General features: G+C 48.9%; 1 protein-coding gene across 6 annotated transcripts in view; it reads left to right on the top strand.

The window, feature by feature from the left end:
- Positions 1 to 20,346, top strand: part of RAB11FIP4 (RAB11 family interacting protein 4) — an 83,247-nt gene that overhangs the window by 1,917 nt on the left and 60,984 nt on the right. The window contains exons 1-2 of one of the 6 annotated variants that reach the window (XM_078872956.1): positions 9,848 to 9,941; positions 19,821 to 19,911. The exons of 1 other annotated variant lie outside the window; for it this stretch is intronic. The gene's annotated coding sequence lies outside the window, so the exon portion shown is untranslated. Of the gene's footprint in view, positions 1 to 1,753; positions 1,838 to 9,847; positions 9,942 to 19,820; positions 19,912 to 20,346 lie in introns of those variants that run through there. 4 more of the 6 variants (XM_078872958.1, XM_078872955.1, XM_078872959.1 and 1 more) reach the window with 4 other exon arrangements.

Raw genomic sequence — 20,346 nt, 5'->3', positions numbered from 1 at the left:
GCGTGTGAGTGCCTCGACTGCCTGTGCGTGTGTGGCTAATGTCTGGACCATAACACACACACAAAACAAGACAAAGATCCCCCGTATAGCCTTAACCGATTGTTGGGGCAATTGCTGATAGCGAGCAGCACCTATGAAGGCCGGTACTGCACACGAGGAGGTGGGTGGCCAGCACAACACCCGACCGCCTTCGTCTCCCCAGTGGCCATGTTTACACACCCGCACCAGGTACTCATTTGAGGCTGAGTCGACCTAGGTGAGGCCCAGGACCGGTTGATAAAATCGTCACTGGTGTTAACTGTGAGTGGGAATCGACCTCGGGCCACCGGGTTCATAGTGCAGCGTTAACCGCTACACTACCACTCCCCTTAACACACACACACAACAGCACACACGTAATTACCTGGGCCATACAAAGACACATGATTCCTCAAGGCACACACTGGGCCACACACACAGTAACGTTACGCGCACTGTTCAGCGCTCGTCCTGTCTTTGACTCTGTAACCCAGGTCCCTCTTGGACACGGGGGGGGGGGGGGGGGGTTCTCTGGCAAATAGAGTGGGGGTGAGCAGTCCCCGTACCCTTTTGCCTATGAATCCAATGGATCGCACTGGACAGGGGTATGGAGACTTCCCACCCACTCGATACGCTACTGTTTGTGTGTGTGTGCCTAGTGTGGTAGTGTCATCTTGAGGTGCTTGCTCATAGCACTTGCCCCAATAGTCTGTTAAGGTTATACGAAGGATCTGTGTCTTTTGTGTCACCTTGGTATTTACAAAACGCATCTACAGGCGTGCGTCAGCTGTTATAAATTTCGTTCATCTTGTTCCCCTATGAAGTGTTTGCCTGCGAGGGGAATTCAAAGCAATTGTGTTGCTATCCCATGCGGTTTACATGGCTGAGCCTCTTTCCGTGTCAATTATATAGCCGGGACAGGATTACTGCAGAAGCGTGGCAAGAAGAGTAGGCCCAGGTCCTGCTATCCCTAACCCCAACCCTGATCATAAACCCTTACCCAAACCATATATCCTAACCAGAACCCCAAATCCTTCATCCTAAACCCAACCCCTGACTTCAATCATAAGCCCTATCCCTAAACTCGAACCGCCACTTGAACCCTAAATTCCAACCCCTGATCCAAATCCCCGAACCGCCACTCGAACCTCTAATTCCAACTGCTAAACCCTAACCCCTAAACTCTCATCATAACTCTATCCCTAAACCCTAACCCCTCAACCCTCACCATGACTCTCTCCATAAAGCCAACCCCTAAACCCTAACCGCGAAACCCTCGCCATTACTCTAACCCTAAAGCCAACCCCTGGACCGGGCCATGATCCACTGGTGCAAGTTTAGGGCGACCATTGCCGGCGACATCAGTTGCTGAGCGATGAGACCCGGTCCCACGGGGGCTCAGGGTCCAGGCCCGCACGCGTTCACCCGGGCCGCCCTGGCAATCAGCGATGATGTCACAAGGTCACCATAGAAACGAGACGAGTGGTCGAAGATGCCCCTCGCTTAGTTCAACTTCAAAGCCGCGTTTTTTTGTTTGGGGAAAAACACAGTGGAATTTAGTTTTTACAAAAATGGTAAATGTATTAGCGTAGCCTTAGCTCACTCAAATCTATGTTAATCTTGTTTTAATTGCTTCTCTCTGGCCCTGGGTGGTAGAGATGAGGGGCGGGTGGGGAGGGATGGAGGGGGAGGGCCCGAGGCCTCGTGGCTCATGGAGTGTGTGGGACCTGGACCTGTGCCCCACGCTGTTGATACTGGAACGGCCCAGGACCTCCCTCGGCCACGGGGGCCACTTGCCAACGGTCATGGAAACGGCTTGGTATGGGCACTGCCCCCGTGCGTGTGCGTGGGATATAACCGAAGCAAAATTTACGCAATTTTACGTGAATCCCCTGAAATTTCCATAAATCGTTGTTAGCATCTACACACCCGTACGCTTTGAAGTAATGTATAAGACTTGTGGATGGACAACATTGGAGGTAAATACTCCTCGATGACCCTTGACCTTTGATGTTCAGGATGTTGATTCTGACATCCTGTCGTCTTTCAACTCTCGCGAATGCGATGGCGCAGCAGTTGACGTTCGTGAAATCAGGTTTGGGCACGTGGAAGCCCAGTGCTCTCGAATATCTCTAAACCTGTGCTTTGTTGATGATCATAGAATGCGCCACGCAGTTCAAAAACTAGAGTCGCTCTGCAGTGAATGGCATTGTGGGGTCGGAAGGTGCTCGACTTTGTCGACCGTTCAAGCTGCCATACGTTACACACTGCACGGTGACATTGCATCCGACATGCTACACAGGAATCTGAAATTGGCACTTGCTCACCTGCTACTTCAGAGCTGGGCGGTGGTGGGTATGCACGTTGCCTGTAATCCAGCGCTGTGGAGGCAGCAGCGAGGGTTGGTGGATGACACACAGATGTTGTGACACTCCCTTCCCGTGGGCGTCGAGGTGTCATACCCACAGTGGTGAGATGTTGACTACTTTGCCAGGTATACAGGAAGTCACGGGTTTGATCCCGACCCCGACACCTGTATATTTGGAGTTTGTGTGTTCTCCCCGTGGTTGCTTGGATTTTTCTCCGGGTCCTCCGGTTTTTCCCTCAATATTTAGAATCAACTTGCATTTAGAGTATTTGGCTGCTATACATTTCTACGCAATAAGCCACTTCGTTGAGCTATCATTTGTATCCAGGTCGCTTCTGAAAAAGAGCTGTGTAGCTCCGTGGGCCTTGCTTGTTAAAATAAAAGCGTATTCCCTCGCTCGCCAGAAGGCAGTACAGCAAGTGGACTAATCACCATCTATTTCCATTTGTACAGGGATGGAGCATTTTCTCCGGGCGCTCCGGTTTCCTCTTACACGTATAAGTGCCATTAATTGGCTGAAAACATCTTAAAAATAACCCAATGCAGGACCCTCCTGAAAACGGGTGCTACGACTCGCTGTGGCTCTCCTGGATAATAAGAAAATTAGTTTTTATAATTCCTGTACTCTCAAGCACACATTTATCACTGCATACTGTTCGAGCAATGCGCGTTCCGATGATGTCAGCACGTACAAACCGTCGGCTGTTGGATGTTCTGGCGTGGTTTTTTTCTCTCGAAATTGCACGGTCAAAATGTTGTAAATTCAGAAAGGCGAACATTTTCCGGGGACAGTCCACGGCCAAGAGAATCGGAATCCGTATCTTTATTTATCCCGGAGAAGTCTGATGAGCTATGAAGCTCTTTTTCACAGATGTCCAGTTGAAACGTCTTTGGTCACCTTAATTTGTTCCTCCGATGTAATGCGTGGGAGATACAGAGCGTGACGGACGGACACTTGTAAATTGTATGTATACAGTACAGTATATAGATTTAGTACGTCAGCTGTCCAAACAGTTTATATTTTACATTGTGTCTCGTGGAGTAGTTCACTGATGATGGTACAGTACGAGCACGAGTGTTTTTTTTTATTGTGCTCATATTTGCACCCATGTCGAGTGATTGATTGCACATGGGAACAGCGTTTGTGTGATTGTTCATTAGCGCTGCGTGCCATGCAGACGGCCTGGTCTGAGTGGTGAATCCCGAATTACCATGCGGTCATGGACTGGAGAGGCGGTCAAACATCCGCGCAATGTCAACGTGTTGCGGTGCTTTAAGGAAAGAGAGCGCGGTTATTTTTGTCGTTGCAATTGGTGCGAAAAGACGCTCCGCCAAGAAAAGCAGCAATCTTTTCTGTTGTCACGGGTTTCTCGTCACGTACAGATTATAATTATTGTCGTTGCCTCCAGGCAGGGCGCAACGGGGGGTCCGCATAGCGTGAGGGCACAGGCCCTGTCCATACGTGGGCTCCAAAGCGGCATCTGGCAGCAGCGAAACATTCTGAATCGGAGTACGGTATTTATTTTCCTGCAGGAGGAATCCGATAAGCTATAAAGCTCTTCTTTCACAGATGTCCAGTAGGGGCAGGTCAGAACGTTACAACAACAAACAGTACAAACACACGATAGGATGCAAAGAACATACGAATACAACTCAACCATCCCCCTCCTACCAGGGTAAAGCCCATTGAAGTATTAACTTATTTTTCAGAAGCGACCTGGCCACAAATTATCGCTCAACAAAGTGGCTTATTACGTGCAAATTTTTCGCAGCAAAATAATCTAAATAATCTCCAATTCATGACGGTGCTGAACTGATGAGGCCTAATGAGGGCGAGAGGTCTAACCCAATGCTTCCCAGCCACTGTCACTCCATGGCACCGCATGCTGCCGGGGTCACAAGGGGGTATCGTAACGAGTAACAGGTAAGAACACTTCATGGGACCTCTCTTGCCAGTACCAAAATATGATAATAGGTTTTCCCCTTTTTTCTGGCAACAAAACAGCTGTTAAGTTGTTAAAACAACAAACTGAAACCTTTTTACAAGGAATCATGTCTGCATTAACCACAATACTTGTGGTCAGAATGCAAGTATTTTGGTACTGGCAAAGGAGGTCCCATGATGTAGATGCTCACCCCGAGCTTTTGGTGTCCTCTGGTCTAACACCGTTTGAGATGAGGCTCAAAAGAAAGCTGTCTCTGGTGTGGACCAATCAGTTTCAAAGACGATGCATATATTATCAGAGTATGTTTTTTGTTTGCATTCTGACCACAAGTATTGTGGTTAATGCAGACTGATTCCTTGTAAAAGGTTTCGGTTTGGTGTTTTAACAACTTAATACCTGTTTTGTTGTCAGAAAAAAGGGGAAAACCTATTATCAGGTAAGAACACAGACCAAGGTCTGGCATTAAAACAGGAGGTGTGAAGATGTTCAAACACCGAATAGATTGCTGATTCAAAGGCATCAACTTGGCATCAACCACACGTACTTGGGTTAAAACATGCAAATAAACGTGCTCTGATAATGTAATGTATGGATTGTCTTTGAAACTGATTGGCCTACACCAGAGACAGCCTTCCTTCCGGCCCTGTCTCAACCATCAATGACCAGAGAACTCCAAAAAGGTGAACAATTTAAAGGCAATGCAAGTATTAAAGTATTAATTGCTGGATCTTGACTAAAAGCTTTCGTGACTGCAGGAATTCATATTCTTTGGATCTTTCGGGACAGCCACGTAGATAGTTAAAATAAAAAAAATAATAATAATAAAAAACATAAAATATTATAAAAAAGAATATTGATAGCTCGGGGTGAGAAGTCATACACAGTCGCCCACCTGTGTGTGGAATGGTCTGGACTCTGGGACCTCTCGCATGCTCCCGTTGAATGTCACCTTGCCCGTGAGTGGTAGTTTTGCTGGTGGTGGTGTGGATAACTGCGGTTCTTTTTAACCTCTTTCATGCCATGGCACCGCAACACTTTCAAGCCGGCTCGATATTCGCGGCCACGCTGAACCTAAGAATTGCTGTGGGCCTGGGTGGGTGGGTGGGTGAGTGGCGAATGCGCTGTAGCTGAGAGATTGATCCCAATCCCTTGCTTCTACTGATCTCTATATCTCATCCGATTCTTCCAGTATAAATAAAGATTCTGAAGTGGCAGTCCCAAAATGCGTGACGAGAATTTGCTCTAGCTGCGTGAGTGTATTCATGTCTGTCTTTATATCAGTGTATCTCTACGTGTCTGTGTGCGTGTCTCCATGTCTGTGTCTCCACCTCTATGAGTGTCTCCGTGTTTATGTGCATCTGTGTATGTGGTGACAGGTACAGTAGAACCCCTCTTAACGACCACCCCTGTTAACGACTAATCACTAAACGACAGGCCTCCATAGAGCCCAATGTGTTCTCTTACCGACCATTCCTCTGTTAACGATGGGCTGTTGTAGGTAAAGTAAATATGTGTAGAGAGTTCAACTGAGTTGCAGACGCACTTCTTGGAGGCAACACATTTATTAAAAGCAACACACGGGGTTACTACCCCTTAACACATTAACAACCTATGGTGGTGGACCACCAGGCGAACTACACTAATTACACTGGAGTTGGCTACGACGGACCGGAACCTGGCCTGGGTCCCGGTCCATGTGTTGGTGACTCTTGTAGGACATAGAACGTAGAATGTAGATTCTTCAGGATGAACAACAACAGCCAGTCCCTCTCGGGGACCCGGCTTATATCATCGGTGGCGTGGCTGGCCCCGCCCTCAGCCACGACCACCTTCGAGAACCCTCGACAGGATCTCGGCCCTGACACGTGACCACCCCTAGCCCCCACCTGGGGCCCCTGTGTAGACTTTACCGGTCACGTGTCCGTCGGGGTCAACCAGAGTGCCATGGCCCTTATTAACCCCATTCCCATGGCCGGCACTCTCACACCCTATCCTGTAGGGGTCGGCACTGCACGCAGAGCGTGGTGCCATCCAGCACAGCCAGTCAGCGCTCACCGGGCCCCTCTAGGGCCGGTACTGCACCCACATCCACGTGGTGTCCACGATGTCTCTACATCGCACGCCGTGCCTGTCAAGGCCGGCATTACACAGTGACATCCGCGATGTCACTACATATGTATTAATGCATTGATTAACCGTGTTTCTTTCAATATTGTGTGTCTATAATGTTCTTAGTATCTTTATGTATTAATATCCATTGCTTAAATATTATAAAGTGCGTTTTTTGGTTCGATGCTATTGGAACGAATTAAGCCTTTTGACGTGTATTTCCTACACTCGCTTAACGACCAAATCACTTGACCGGTTTCGTGGAACTATTTACCATCGTTAAGAGGGGTTCTGCTGTATTGTAGCGGTTAAAAACACTGCGCTACGAACCCGGCGACCAGAGTTCAATTCATGCTCACGGTCAACATCGGTGATGCATATCTGAACCGGCCCTGGGCCTCCCCCTGAGTCGACTTAGCCTCAAATGAGTAACTGGTGCAGTGTGTAATACGTCTCCACTCGGGAGACAATGGCGGCCGAGCGTGGTGCTGGCGATCCACCACTTGGTGTGCCGTGTCGGCCTTCACAGGTGCTCGCTAACAGCACTTGCCTCAACAGTCTGTTAAGGCTATGCGGGGGATCTTACTCTTTGTATATAGTCACGTCTCTTTGTCTATTTATCTGTGTATCTGTGTGTGCGTGTCTCCGTGTTTCTGTGAGCTGCACTGTAATACCATCACTCTGTGAGCTGCATCATCATCACCTTGTCAGCTGCACACTAACACCTCCATGCACGCCCCCTGATACACACCGTCGTTGCTAACGTGACTCCCACAACGTGTGAGATTACTCCGTTTCTTGGCAAGGGGTTGGACTTGTGACTCTTGAATTCGCCAGCCATCACTGTTTAACACAACCGGCATGGGTACGATAAAACTATGTGGCTACTCAGGTGGGTCTTGAGTTTGAAAAGTTTCAGAACCCCTCCTTCTTCTAGATGCAGAGCAACAAAAACGATTTCACATTCAGGTGGCCATGCCACAGACAACCGCGTCAGGAGCAAGCAGAGTGAATCATCGCTGTGATGTCGCCTTCGTATTTGTGGATCGCACCATTGCGCCGTTATACGTTGTACGGTCTGTTCTGGATGACCACAGTCGCACACGGCTGCAGCGTTTGTGCGGTGAGGTTTAGCGTGAACCACGAGCTTCACAGAAGATCCAAACTAGGGATGTTCTACGTTGGCTCTTTCACAACAAGGTGTTGGTTTAGGAGTTCTTTGGAACTCAATTCAGCTCTCCAAGCTTCATTGGAGTTGAACTCGCATCGTTGAAGGTTAAGTGCATGGGTCCAAGAGGGCTTGCGGTGTGACTTCAAGCGATGACGAGGGACGTAATTGAGGTCCTGATGAATGGGAAGGCGACTGTTTTCCTCGATTCGCAGGACTTCCCGGAGGGTTGCAGCCTTGCAGCGGATGGGTGGGGGAGAGACGTGGTGACAGCACGGGCAGCCAGGGTGTTGGGGTCGACTTGAGGGTTCCAGTGATGCACTGCACCGCAGTGTTCGGTTGGACATCAACAAGACGAGTGGTGACTACTTCGGGTCCATCCTGGTGCACAGTACTCGGCTACAGAGTGCACAGGGGCCGTCGTTGATGTCCCGAGCACTTGTGCTGATTTAGACGATAGGAAATACATCTGTGATGTTGAAAGGAGAGGCTCCTCTCTGTTAACAAGTCAACTCAATTTGATTTTTGTTTACATACGTTGGCTCATTTCTGGGACAAATCTGTCACTCAAAGCTTCATTGCATTAAAATGCAAGCTCAAGATAAAATTTGAAATTTTTTATACATATTTACAAACTATCTAAAGTTGTAGATTGTATCTATAGTCGTAGATATATTAGCATGGTTGGCTACGTACGGTGTGAGAGAAGTTCTACATATAAAAGCAAAGCTGTGAGTTAAGTTGTTGGATGCAAATGCAAAGGGCAGGTGTTGTTGAGTTGTTACTTGAATGTAGTAATGATCGAGTCGAGTGTGCAGATTGCTTCGGGGACAATGAAAAATAAAAATAAGTTTGACCCTTTCCGGTAATAAAACAGGTGTTAAGATGGTCAAACACCAAATAGATACATTTGCTAAAAAGGTCCCCATGATATGCTTCGGGAGAGGTGGTCCCAGACGGTGTGGTGCTGCAAGTCAGGGCCCGGGTTGGAGCACGCGATATTGTTATTGCCGAGTGTGGGGTTTGAGAACAATGGGACAGTGTGGACTCGCGAGATGTGAGCTTCCTCGCCTGGTATACAGGAGGTCGTGGGTTCGACCCCGACCCAGACACCTGTTGTATATTTGGAGTTTGCTTGTTTTTCCCGTTATCGTATGGATTTTTCTCCAGGTCCTCTGGCTTTATTTATTTATAAACATGCATTTAGAGTATTTGACTACTGCTATAAATGTCCACGTGATAAGCCACTTTGTTGAGCTATCAATCGTGGCCAGGTCGCTTCTGAAAAAGAGCTATATAGCTCAGCGGGCATTACCTGGTAAAAAGAAATGTAAGGAGATGTGATGAAGGTGCCGCTGCTCCTCTTCACACACGTTGCGGTGCTGTCATTCTCCAGGGCCGAGGGAGAGCTTTCTTCACCCACACTGGGTCCCCTCCCCGCGACCATCTCCCCACGATGCTAATTCCACCCGTGCCGACATCGGCTGGAATCCCGCGGACTTTGGGAATACCATGGCTACTTGGGCCCCCCAATTCATACGCGATCGTTTCACAGCGGAGTTCTGCGGTAAAGCAGCAGGGACGGAGCGGTGGCACCATGGTTAACGCCGCACGGTGCCACGGATCCGGCGCCTCCATTTTGATTCACAGCCACGGCTGACAACGATGGTGAGCGATTGTATTATTGGGTCCTGGGCTGCCACTCGTTTAACAACCCCTACTGACCAGTGTGGTGAAGTATGAGAACAAGAAGCTCTGCGAACAGCAGCAGCCCGAGTTTGGTGTGACAGGTTCCCAATGAAGGGGGAGAATTGGTGTCACTGCCCCACCCAGATGGGGACCACGTGTGTGGACATGGAGGTGTTATATGGGGAGGGGTAAGGGGGAAGATAACTGACACATTGGGGAAAGGAAAGGGACAGGAGGAAGTTCGTGCCAGTGTTTCCACGTCAATGCTCTCTCTCAGTCAGGATTTCTGCGTCTGTAAATGGATTTAAAATAAAATCTCAAGGTTCAAGAAGATTGTAAGGCATTTGTTGTCTCTTATTTCAGTCACATTGGGCTTTGGCGGGCATAAAACAACAACAACAACAACAACAATAAAAAAACCACGCAATGTCCTATGCTGTAGAAATATCGATGCGTTTTCTCACAAATTGATTACGATCGTGGATGCATCCGGGCACGTCGGCGTTTCACGACGAGCGACGCCTCCTCGTCCCATTGCCCATGTGCCCCGCAGCACCGGCCGCGGGGAGAGTCGGCGCCGCAGCACCGGCCGCGGGGAGAGTCGGCGCCGCTCGGCACGATCGCAAGAGGTGTTCGTGAAATGGTGAATTCACATCTAAGACATTTTGATCCTTTTTACAATGGCACTCCAGTTATCATCTTGTAAACCCAATTTTCTTCAATAGCCGACTAATTTGACGTCGCCGTCATCAATAATGACAATGGTGGCAAGCCAGGTATGGAGCGCGTCTGAGGGAACGTAAAATAAGGAGATGGAGGCGCCTTAGTGTATTATTACATCGCAGGATCATGGATGTCGATGGCGGCGGCTTGGGGAGACCATCCTGCAGTGGAAGATGATGACGATGATGATCATCACCAGCCATGGGATCTCCACAGTGCTGCTTCTAACACAGTCCTGTGCAGTGGCGTTCAAGTGCATTTGGCTGCCGCGGTGGCGAGATGTTAACTGCCTCACCTGGTATACATGAGGTCGTGGGTTCCATGTCGACCCTGGCGCTTGTATATTTGGAGTTTGCGTGTTCTCCCCGTGGTCACGTGGATTTTTCTCCGGGTCATTCGGTTTTCCTCTCCACATTTAGAAACACGCGTTTAGAATATTTGACTGCTATACATTACCACGTGATAAGCCACGTCGTTGAGCTGTCATTTGTGGCCAGGGCGTTTCTGAAAAGGAGCTACATAGCTTGGTGAGCCTTACCTGGTAAAATGAGATAAACAGTAGTGCAGTGTAGACCTTTAGAAATTGGCTTAAAAAGCCAACAGATATCCAGCATCAGAATCGGAATCTGTATTTATACTGGAGGAAGCCAATGAGCTATCAAGCTCTTTTTCACAGATGTCCAGTGTGGGCACAGTGTCAGAACGTTACAACAACATCAGCCAGCGATGGGAATTCTCCACTCCAAAGTTTGTGCTCTCTCTCCACAGGACGGACGCTACACACTTTCCACAAGGTGGTACGAATGTTATACCCCCCCCGCCCACCAAAGATGATGGGCCGATTTGATCCTGGATATTATAAACTCACGTTCGCCTTCCCTGGCAGTCTGCCATAGAGCCGCCTGGCTGGGTGAAGTCAAAAGTGATTTCCTGCTGAAATGAGCATTGAAGCAACGGTGCTTATCTCCTGTTTACAGCCCTGCAGATCCAGTGGTGGGAATTCCACATTCTGTGGCGGCGGCGAGTCTCCCTATTAGACGGCCGCCATCGTTGACTTCAACCCTTGATGGACGATGTGCTGAGTCAACAACCGACCCAGAATGTGAGCTCGCAGCCTTCCGCTGTGCCACCTTGGCCAAACTGAAATAACTTCATAGGACGCTTGCCGAACCGGGGGGGGGGGGCAGCTTTGCTCTTTGTGGGCATTGTCAGAGTCGCCTGATGAGGCTGGTTGTTGAAATTACCGGCGAAACGTCGTCACTCGAATTGTAAATATTGTGGGTTTACTCATCAAAACACCGCTGCGCTGAAACAGTAACCAATTGGCACGTTTTGTTTACGTGACAAACCTGACGAATTGGCTTTGTCAGGTGGTGGCGGGTTTTAATGACACATTTATATTTTCGCGATCTAAACCAAAAAAAAACGAACCTCTTATGGATAGTTAGAGGTTTACTTATTAAGCCTTAGAAGTCGACGTGATGAGCCGTGATTTCTCCGAGTCGTCGGGTTCATGATTTACGTGGCGACTCGTGACGGCTTGTGACTTTGCTCGCTATATCGGCGGCACACGTGCACAGTTCGAGTCACAGCTGTTCCTCGCTTCCCCGTGTGAGTCTCGGTGTCCGCTACGCGTAACTAAACTATATATACTTAATTTAACCATGTAAGGCGGCTCGCTGAGCTATATAGCTCTTTTTTTCAGAAGCGACGGGCCAAATATGATTGCTCAACAAAGTGGCTTATTACGTGGAAATGTAGAGCAGTAGTCAAATACTCTAAACGCGTGACGTTGATTCGAAATGAGAAGGGAAAAACCAGGGAACCCAGAAAAAAAAATCCACGAGATCACGGGGAGAGAGACACGCAAACTCCACAAATACAGCAGCAGGCGTCAGGGTCGGGATAGAACCCACGACCTCCTGTATACCAGGCGAGGTAGTTAACATCTCCTCGCCACCGGTAGCCCCCACACACAGCCTGTGGGGCCGTCTGGGGGCGGTACTTGTTCTTGTCGTGCCCTCCAGGCCGAGAGTGAGAGGCTGCACTCCCTGTGACTGGACATGTCCAGTGCAGCTCTTTGTCAATCCACTGCTGGATGAAGGTCTCCGCACGTTGTGTGCGGTTGCGTGCGTGTGGTTTTTTGACCATGTGCGTGGGTGGGACCACAGCCGTGCAGGATGACGGATGTTGCTCCCCTGCCCTCTGCTGCCCACCACATCGTCACGCAGCCTGTAACAACCCGTGACGCACAACGGTCACACATCCCTAGTTGTCTTTCCCCCCGCACCTCCGATTAGCGCGGTTGGCTTTGTACGGTGCGAAAGAAGTTCAACATACTCCTATAACTTGGCGGTAGTTCCTGAACAACACCTCTTTGTGGAAAAATCGCGTTGTATTAAATTAATATGTAATGTGGGGGTAAAGCACAGTCCGCGATAACACGTGAGATGCGTATGCAGGCCGAACAAAGACTGAGGCGCTTGGGTAGCATCTCGAAGCATCCAGCAGCATCCCTCAATGCCCTGTGCGATGCTCTGCCGAGGCGTTATATCCAATTCGCATCCGTGTGACAAAAAATGTGTTTCCTCATACATTCATCGCGCTATATCCAATTGGCGTTATGAAAATGCAGCGTTAAAGGAGAACAGACTCTACGTGCGTCGGAGTGCTTCTCAGTCTCATTTCCCGCTTAGCTGCCAGAGATCTGAAGAGGCCTGTGCACTTCACGTGGTTTGGCCATTGGCTGCAATGGAGTTACAAACTGGGGAATGTGAGCGCTGACAAGACGGATTGATGGTGTGGAGCTGTCAGGCGGCGGCAGCAGCAGCAGCAGCGTCGTTCTCGTCCTCGTTCACTCGCCGAGCGTGGCCTCGGTGACTCCCGAGGCTCCGTCTGCAGCAGGAAGAGGGCTCTGCACGCGTTTGTTCTGTGCAACGAGGGCAATTCTAGAGCCGTGGGTGTCGTCTGATGAGGCTGCACTTGAGTTGACCTCGAGCAGTGCGTCTCAACCGCTCTCACTCCACCGCACCGCTCACCCTCGAGCTTGCTCGATCTTCGCGGCACAACGAACCACCGTGAGCTCTTCATCCAGCAGTGGATCGATGGTGGCTGATGATGCGTGTGTGGGGAGCGGTAGGGGAGCGGGAAGCACGCTGCGCTACGAACATGGCGACCCGAGTTAGATTCCCGCTCGTGGCTAACACCAGAGACGATTGTCTGAACCAGTCTTGGGTCTCCCAAAGTCGACTCAGCCTCAAATGGTTTCGATGTGTAAAAACATTGCCACTTCGGGAGACAAAGGCGGATGGGCGGGCGTGTTGTTGAACACGCACCCGCTCGTGTGCTCTTCCAGGCATTCATAGGTGCTCGCAGATAGCACTTGCCCCAAAGGTCTGTTCAGGCTCCATGAGGGATATTTGTCTTCGTGTTGGCACAGTAGGGAGCACAGATGGGTGCTCCCTCCTGGATCTGTCCCGTAACCTCCTGCCAGCAGCGAGCCGCCTTCCACACTTCACGTGATGCCATCCAGGTGCACCTAGCCTGGCACGAGCACCGCGGGGACGTCGGCGCCACTTGTTGGCGAACGGCGCCCGTTGTTGTTGTCGTCGTCGCCGCGTCACAGCCGTTGCGAAGCGCTGACCTGGGGGAAGCTGAGGCCAGAGCACATTGGTTGGGGTTTCTCACTGTCCTCGTTTTTTCCCTCCCCCACCCCCCCAAGATCATTCTCGCTTTGAGGTCGCGCTGTCTTGGGACGGTAACTGTCAGGGCTGTCGTCGGTTGCATAATAACCCCCCACCACCACTCACACATAGAACACTGCGCGGTTTCCCGCGGGTCTCCTCTCTTGCGGTGTTGAGAGATCGTCTTGTTCTTCTTTGTCATCCCAAAGTAAGTCTCGTTTTTTTACCTCAGATGACCAACCCTAAGAGTCCAAACATTACGCATTGGGGCGCCACAGTGGCGAGATGTTAACTCCCTCGCCTGTTATGCAGGAGGTCGGTGGGTTCGATCTCCACCCTGGCGCTTGCTGTATATGTGGAGTTTCCGTGTCTCTCTCTCTCATCATCATCACGGTGGCTAGGAGATGTTAACTACCTCGCCTGGTATGCAGGAGGTCGGTGGGTTCGATCTCCACCCTGGCGCTTGCTGTATATGTGGAGTTTCCGTGTCTCTCTCTCTCATCATCATCACGGTGGCTAGGAGATGTTAACTACCTCGCCTGGTATGCAGGAGGTCGTGGGTCCGACCCCGACCCTGGCGCCTGCTGCTGTATATTTGGAGTTTGTGTCTCTCTCTCCCCGTGGTTGCGTGGATTTTTCTTCGAGCACTCCGGTTTTTCCCTCCACATTTAGAAACACGCGTTTCGAGTATTTGGCTGCTATACATTTCCACGTGATAAGCCACTTCATTGGGCTATCATTTGTGGCCAGGTCTCTTCTGAAAAAAATCTACATAGCTCAGTGGGCCTTACCTGGTAAAATAAAATAAAAATCTAAATCCCCCTGATAATGCGCATGGCTATCATTTAGAAGAAGGCCATCAAGCATTGTTTTAGAGGATTTGTAATTATCGACGTTTAGGGCCATTGCCTGAAAGCACATGCATTATGTATGTTGAACTTCTTTCGCACCATACGTAGCCGACCATGCACTGTATAATAATCGGAGGTGTGGGGAAGAAGGGTCATTGCCCGAAACGTCACTGATTACATATATCATGACCACGGTTTTGACGAATGTGAGTTTGTTGTTGTCATTATTTATTGCTTGTGCGCCACTGCCAATGCAGCAGCACCAACACCACCACCAATTGAATATGGATTATTTATGGACTAAGTAACGGTTCGACTCGCAACACAGAACGCACCATCGCCATCCCGACATTTTGTTGAACCACCGGATGCTCGTCCACCCTGGGTCCACTTGTGGCGGCTCAGGCCCCCGGCTTAAAGTTGTGGGGAGGACAGAAGCCGGGTTCGGAACCAGCCGTGTCAGCCGGTTTTATTCGTACTGCCGGAAGAATCCAATGAGCTACAAAGTAATTCTTTTACAGACGTCCTTTAGGGGCGGGTCAGAAGGTTACAACAACAAACAACACAAAAGCACGGTAGGAGAGTGCAAAGTCTAGGAAAAGGTATTGATGGTAAGGGATACTACCCATTCCAGGATTCACCCATTGATGGTAAGGGATACTACCCATTCCAGGATTCACCCATTGAGGGTAAGGGATACTACCCACTCCAGGATTCACCCATTGATGGTAAGGGATACTACCCATTCCAGGATTCACCCATTGATGGTAAGGGATACTACCCATTCCAGGATTCACCCATTGATGGTAAGGGATACTACCCATTCCAGGATTCACCCATTGAGGGTAAGGGATACTACCCACTCCAGGATTCACCCATTGATGGTAAGGGATACTACCCATTCCAGGATTCACCCATTGATGGTAAGGGATACTACCCATTCCAGGATTCACCCATTGATGGTAAGGGATACTACCCATTCCAGGATAACACCCACTGATGGTATCCTGGAAACGGGGCCGGCGCCATCAACAATTGCCCGAGCTCTGCAGTCCACTATATGGTAAAGATATTTTCAGCCAATGTAATGAGTGTTTATGCATTAGTTCCAAGCTGACAGTGGAGTATTAGACATTGAGCTGCGCAACGTGCAGATGTTTCACTCTTAATCATCACCGACTTGAACATAATTCTTGATCGGGGTGACAAAACCTAGTCTCATTCAATAACAAAAACCTAGTCAAAGATAATATCACAGAAGACAATTCTACAGTTTATCTTTCTCCCATCACGTTTAACAATGATATTGTTATCCATAATAAAATAATACATCTGCTTGGCACAGCAATCTCCTCTGACCCATCCTGGAGTGGCTTCTGTTAGTGATCTGGCTAAGGGGGCATCAGAGAAGTTTGGATTCGCTCTGAACAAAATTACGACTGCTGCCAAACAAAGCACAGCAAATTCTACTGGACGTAAACTTTAAAGATGTTGGGAAATCGTGCTGTCCTACCCGGCGTGGAGCACCCCATTCCCACCTCATTGCAGTCAGTTTACTTTAACGTGCCGTGGTGGTGAGATGTTAATTGCCCCGCCTGGTATATAGGATATCGTGGATTCGATCCCGACCCTGACACCTGCATATTTGGAGTTTGCGGTGTCTCTCCCTGTGGTCGTGTGGACCGATTTTTCCCTTCTATTCTCCAACACACCGGTGTTCTGAACTCGCAATGAATTGGCATGTTTTGTTTACATGACAAATCTTACTCATTGGCCGTGTCGGGTGGTGGCATATTTAATGAAACACGAATATTTACGTGATCTAATCCAAAAAAACCCTCTACCTTGAAAGTGCTGTTGGTTTCTTGCCACTTGAATTTTCGGGTTTTTGGGCTTGTGATTAAAAACCCCGCCACAGCCATGGCCCGACGTTTGCTAATGGCCTGGCATTTACTTTGTGGCTTGGCCGCCTGCTAATGGCTTAGGCATTTGCCTATGGGCGGCCAAACCCACAGGCGTTTCGTTTTCTCCGGTCTCGAGCAGCGATCCCAGATAACCCCGTGCTGTGCGTCTGCGGTCAGTGCGCAGGCCTTGCATCAACTGAACGCACAATGTGCACGTGTACTATTGATTTAATGTTGCTCCGTTTTCCTGGCAAGAGACATCGATTGTAAATAGTTTGAACAAGAGCTGCTATTGTAGGTGGCTCCTTAGTTATGGCAATGTCAGGTGGCTGTATACAGCGGCGGTTTCTTCATTAGGGCGATTGGGCGACGCACCACCAATGTCATTCAACCACAGAGTCACGCTAGCTGTCACTGTGCCTCTGGATATAGTCCAATCAGCGTCATGTCACGTTCTGTGGAGTACCGCCTCTTTTTGGGCGATTTCACTCCGGCTGAGAATCGCCCCGAGTGGTCCCATAGACTTACATTCAAAGATGTTTTTTTTCGAACGGGGGGCGCTGCAATGCATTCTCTATGGCTTCCGGGAGGGCTCGCACTAACGTGCTTACATCATCATACGTAAGCACGTTTCAGTCAACAATTTTATTTGTCGCCACCTAGTGGAATCTTTAATAAAAGAAACTTGAGTGGATTGTATTAATAGTGAGTATAGAAACAAACAATATGTATTGTAAGAGTCACTTTATTTTTCATTAATATTAAATAAGTGAAGTTGCCTTTACATGCTTAAGCTGTTAATTTATCCTTTGCATGGGTGGACCTTATCCTTATAAATCATCCAGACATTTGCCCCCCCTGAGAGATTTTGCAGGAGCCGCCACTGGCTGTATACAATATTAGGTATCAATAGCACAAGTGTAGATTCCTCTATGCAGTCATTGGCGCATCGGGGTGGTAGGCCGCCTGGTGCTGTATTGTTCCCGACTCTCACACCTTTATAGCTGAAGTTTGTATATCTCTCTCTTCCCCGTGGTTGCGTGGATTTTTCTCAGGGTCCTCCGGTTTTTTCCCTCCACATTTAGAAACGTGCCTTGAGAGTATTTGGCTGCTCTAAATGCCCACTTGATGGTAAGCTGCTTTGTTGAGCTGTCATTTGTGGCCAGGTCGCTTCTGAAGAAGAGCTACATAGCTCAGTGGGCCTTACCTGGTAAAATAAAAAAGTGTTGTTTAAAAAAATATATATGGAAAGCATTGAAGCCTTGGTAAAAGTGTTTTTTGGATGATGCCTCTCTGCTTAACCCAGCAGCAGAGCAAGAATTTTGTAAATGACAGTTCTATGGCAGGGCACGCTGCATCCGTTGAGTGACTGCTCTTGAATGATCACAAAGTTGTACTCACTGTATCAACCCTGGAGGGATGATGAGCTGAATCGACCCCCAACGGAGTTTTTAACTCATTCATCTGTGATTGTGAATCTTGCACTCTAACTGCAGCGAAAATTGGAACCTTTCCAGGCCGAATTAAAGCCCTGTTTTAGGCGAATGATGCGAACGCGACCTGCACAAACGAGACGACCCAAGAAGGATCCAAGAGCACACAGATTGTTTAATTGAATTGAGCCATAACAATTTGTCAACTCGTTGAGGATTTAATGACACGCCAAATATAATACAGTGCACAATGGCTGCGTTACGTTTTCCCCTCCCTTAAGAGCCATTGGCTAAAACCGTAAGCTTATTACGCTGGCTAGATTTTAAAATGTTATTGGCTCGTATTCGCTGGAGAGAGATATATGCGCGGCCTAGTATTTTGCAGGCTGACCTCGGCGGTTAATTTGCTCGACGTCGTCCGATTTACCCCGCGGCTCTGAGCGGTGCCACGCGCAGGCGCTCGCGCCATGTCCGTGAGGCCCGGGGTCTCCGCGTGGGGATGTGCGCCGCGTTCATAACGGTGTTCCTCCGCCCAGGGACCTCGATCTCCCCCTTCGGAGTGTGCGCATCATGGAATTACTGCCGAGTTTCTGAAGTGTAGCGCATTAAACTTGGCCGTCGTGACGAAGGGAAAGGGCAAAAGACGAGAGATTTCTTTTCATTTCTATTTTAATGTCTAACAAGATGGCAATCGGTGATGCTGAAAGCCGGTAGTTGTAGTGTACACTCCGAAAATTAAGAATGAATCGCGTTTGTCTTTCACATTGCACAAAATAGGATCATCACTCACTCCCAAGGCACCTGACGATGAGCATCTTCTTAGTAAGTCATAACGCCACGCTCGACACTCCACACGACGTTCTGCCATCGACCACACACATCTTCGTCTTCTCATCTGCCATGCTCATTTTTAGAACTCGGAATCTGAATCTGTATTCACACGGCAGCAGGGATCCGATGAGCTATAAAGCTCTTTTCCACAGAAGTCCACTAGGGGCGGATCAGAAAGTTACTGCAAAAAACAAAACAAAACACGAGTGTTAAGTATAGGAAAGGTGAGCAAATCACTAAAAACATGCTTATTTTACCAGGTAAAGTCCTCTGAGCGATCAGCTTCTTTTCAGAAGTGACCTGGCCACAAATGATAGCTCAGTGAAGTGACTTGTCACGTGGAGGGAAAATCCAGAGGACCCGGAGAATTAAGGAGAATTAATTTCGAAGTGGCAATGTTTTGACGCCTGACATGAATACCAAAGAAGGGTGCACGACCGAAGTTGCGAGGGAAGACGTTTCGTGGCGTTTGGGCTAATTTGGGAACATCTCTTCTTGGTGTCGGCCAGATTGGACTTGAGGAGATGAGAGTCCGCTAATGGCAGTGTTTGGGCTGTGGTGTATGGGGTGATGTATTCAAATTGGATAAGAATCTGTCATACATAGCAGGGGTTACAAAAAAGATTTCCAAAATCTTAAACAAACACAAGATACAGGTTCGTTTCAACACAGTACACAAACTCTGTGATTTGATCCCATCTGTAAAATATGTGATTCCTGACATGCAATATCCTGGTGTCTACAAACTAAGTTGTGGCTGCAGCAGCAGTTACATTGGGGAAACGAAACGACATGTCTCGGACCGTGTTCACGAACACAAGGCAGATCTGAAGCACGGTGGGACCAATACCTCTGCCGTTGTGGATCATTGTTTTAACGCTGTGGGCTCACACAAAATAGATTTTTCCAAGATGAAGGTACTCTGCAAACCCACTGGCTATCATCAGAGATTTGTTCATGAAGCCATCCAGATATATAAACACAGACACAACTTCAACCGAGAAGATGGGTATAAATTGAGCAATCATTGGAAGGACGTGATTAACCAGGTAAAGTCTTAACCTGCTGTGATGTTTCCATCTTTCCTGTGATTTTAGCTGACTCTGAGTTGCATCATTAGGTTGGATGTCTTTGTATTGACGGGCTGGATGTCCTTCTCGCTCTGTCACCGATGCTACGACATACTAGGCAAGTCACCGATGCTGCGGCATACTCAGCTTGTGCATTGACATACTGATCTCTCACAATACAACAGCCACTTCCACAGCCTCAGGGAGACCATCTCTAGCCCTCTTACCCTGAGGCTGCACCCATCCCAGGACTACATCAGACCTTGTGTAGTAACGCTCACGACTCGTTCACACCGGAGTTGGAGGCACACTTGTTTATTTAACACCAACGTTGTGACATACACATTTGAGGGGGTATCGGCCCCCTCACCCGTCTATCTGAGGACACACCTCTCTAGCTAACCCTAGCCTGCCTCTGAGTCCTCCACTAATGGGCTAGGGGAGGCTATCTTGGCCCGACACTGGTCAGTCGGGCCCGGTACCCAGAGTCCAGACCAGCACTGGCTCTGGCTCTGGTACCACGCCACTGGCTCGAGCCTGCGCGGTCCTGATA

Source organism: Lampetra fluviatilis, chromosome 35, assembly GCF_964198595.1.
Source record: "Lampetra fluviatilis chromosome 35, kcLamFluv1.1, whole genome shotgun sequence".
In the NCBI taxonomy this organism is placed as follows: Eukaryota; Metazoa; Chordata; class Hyperoartia; order Petromyzontiformes; family Petromyzontidae; genus Lampetra; species Lampetra fluviatilis.
The sequence above is the reverse complement of the archived record's forward strand: the minus strand, read 5'-3'. Positions and strand labels throughout refer to the sequence as shown.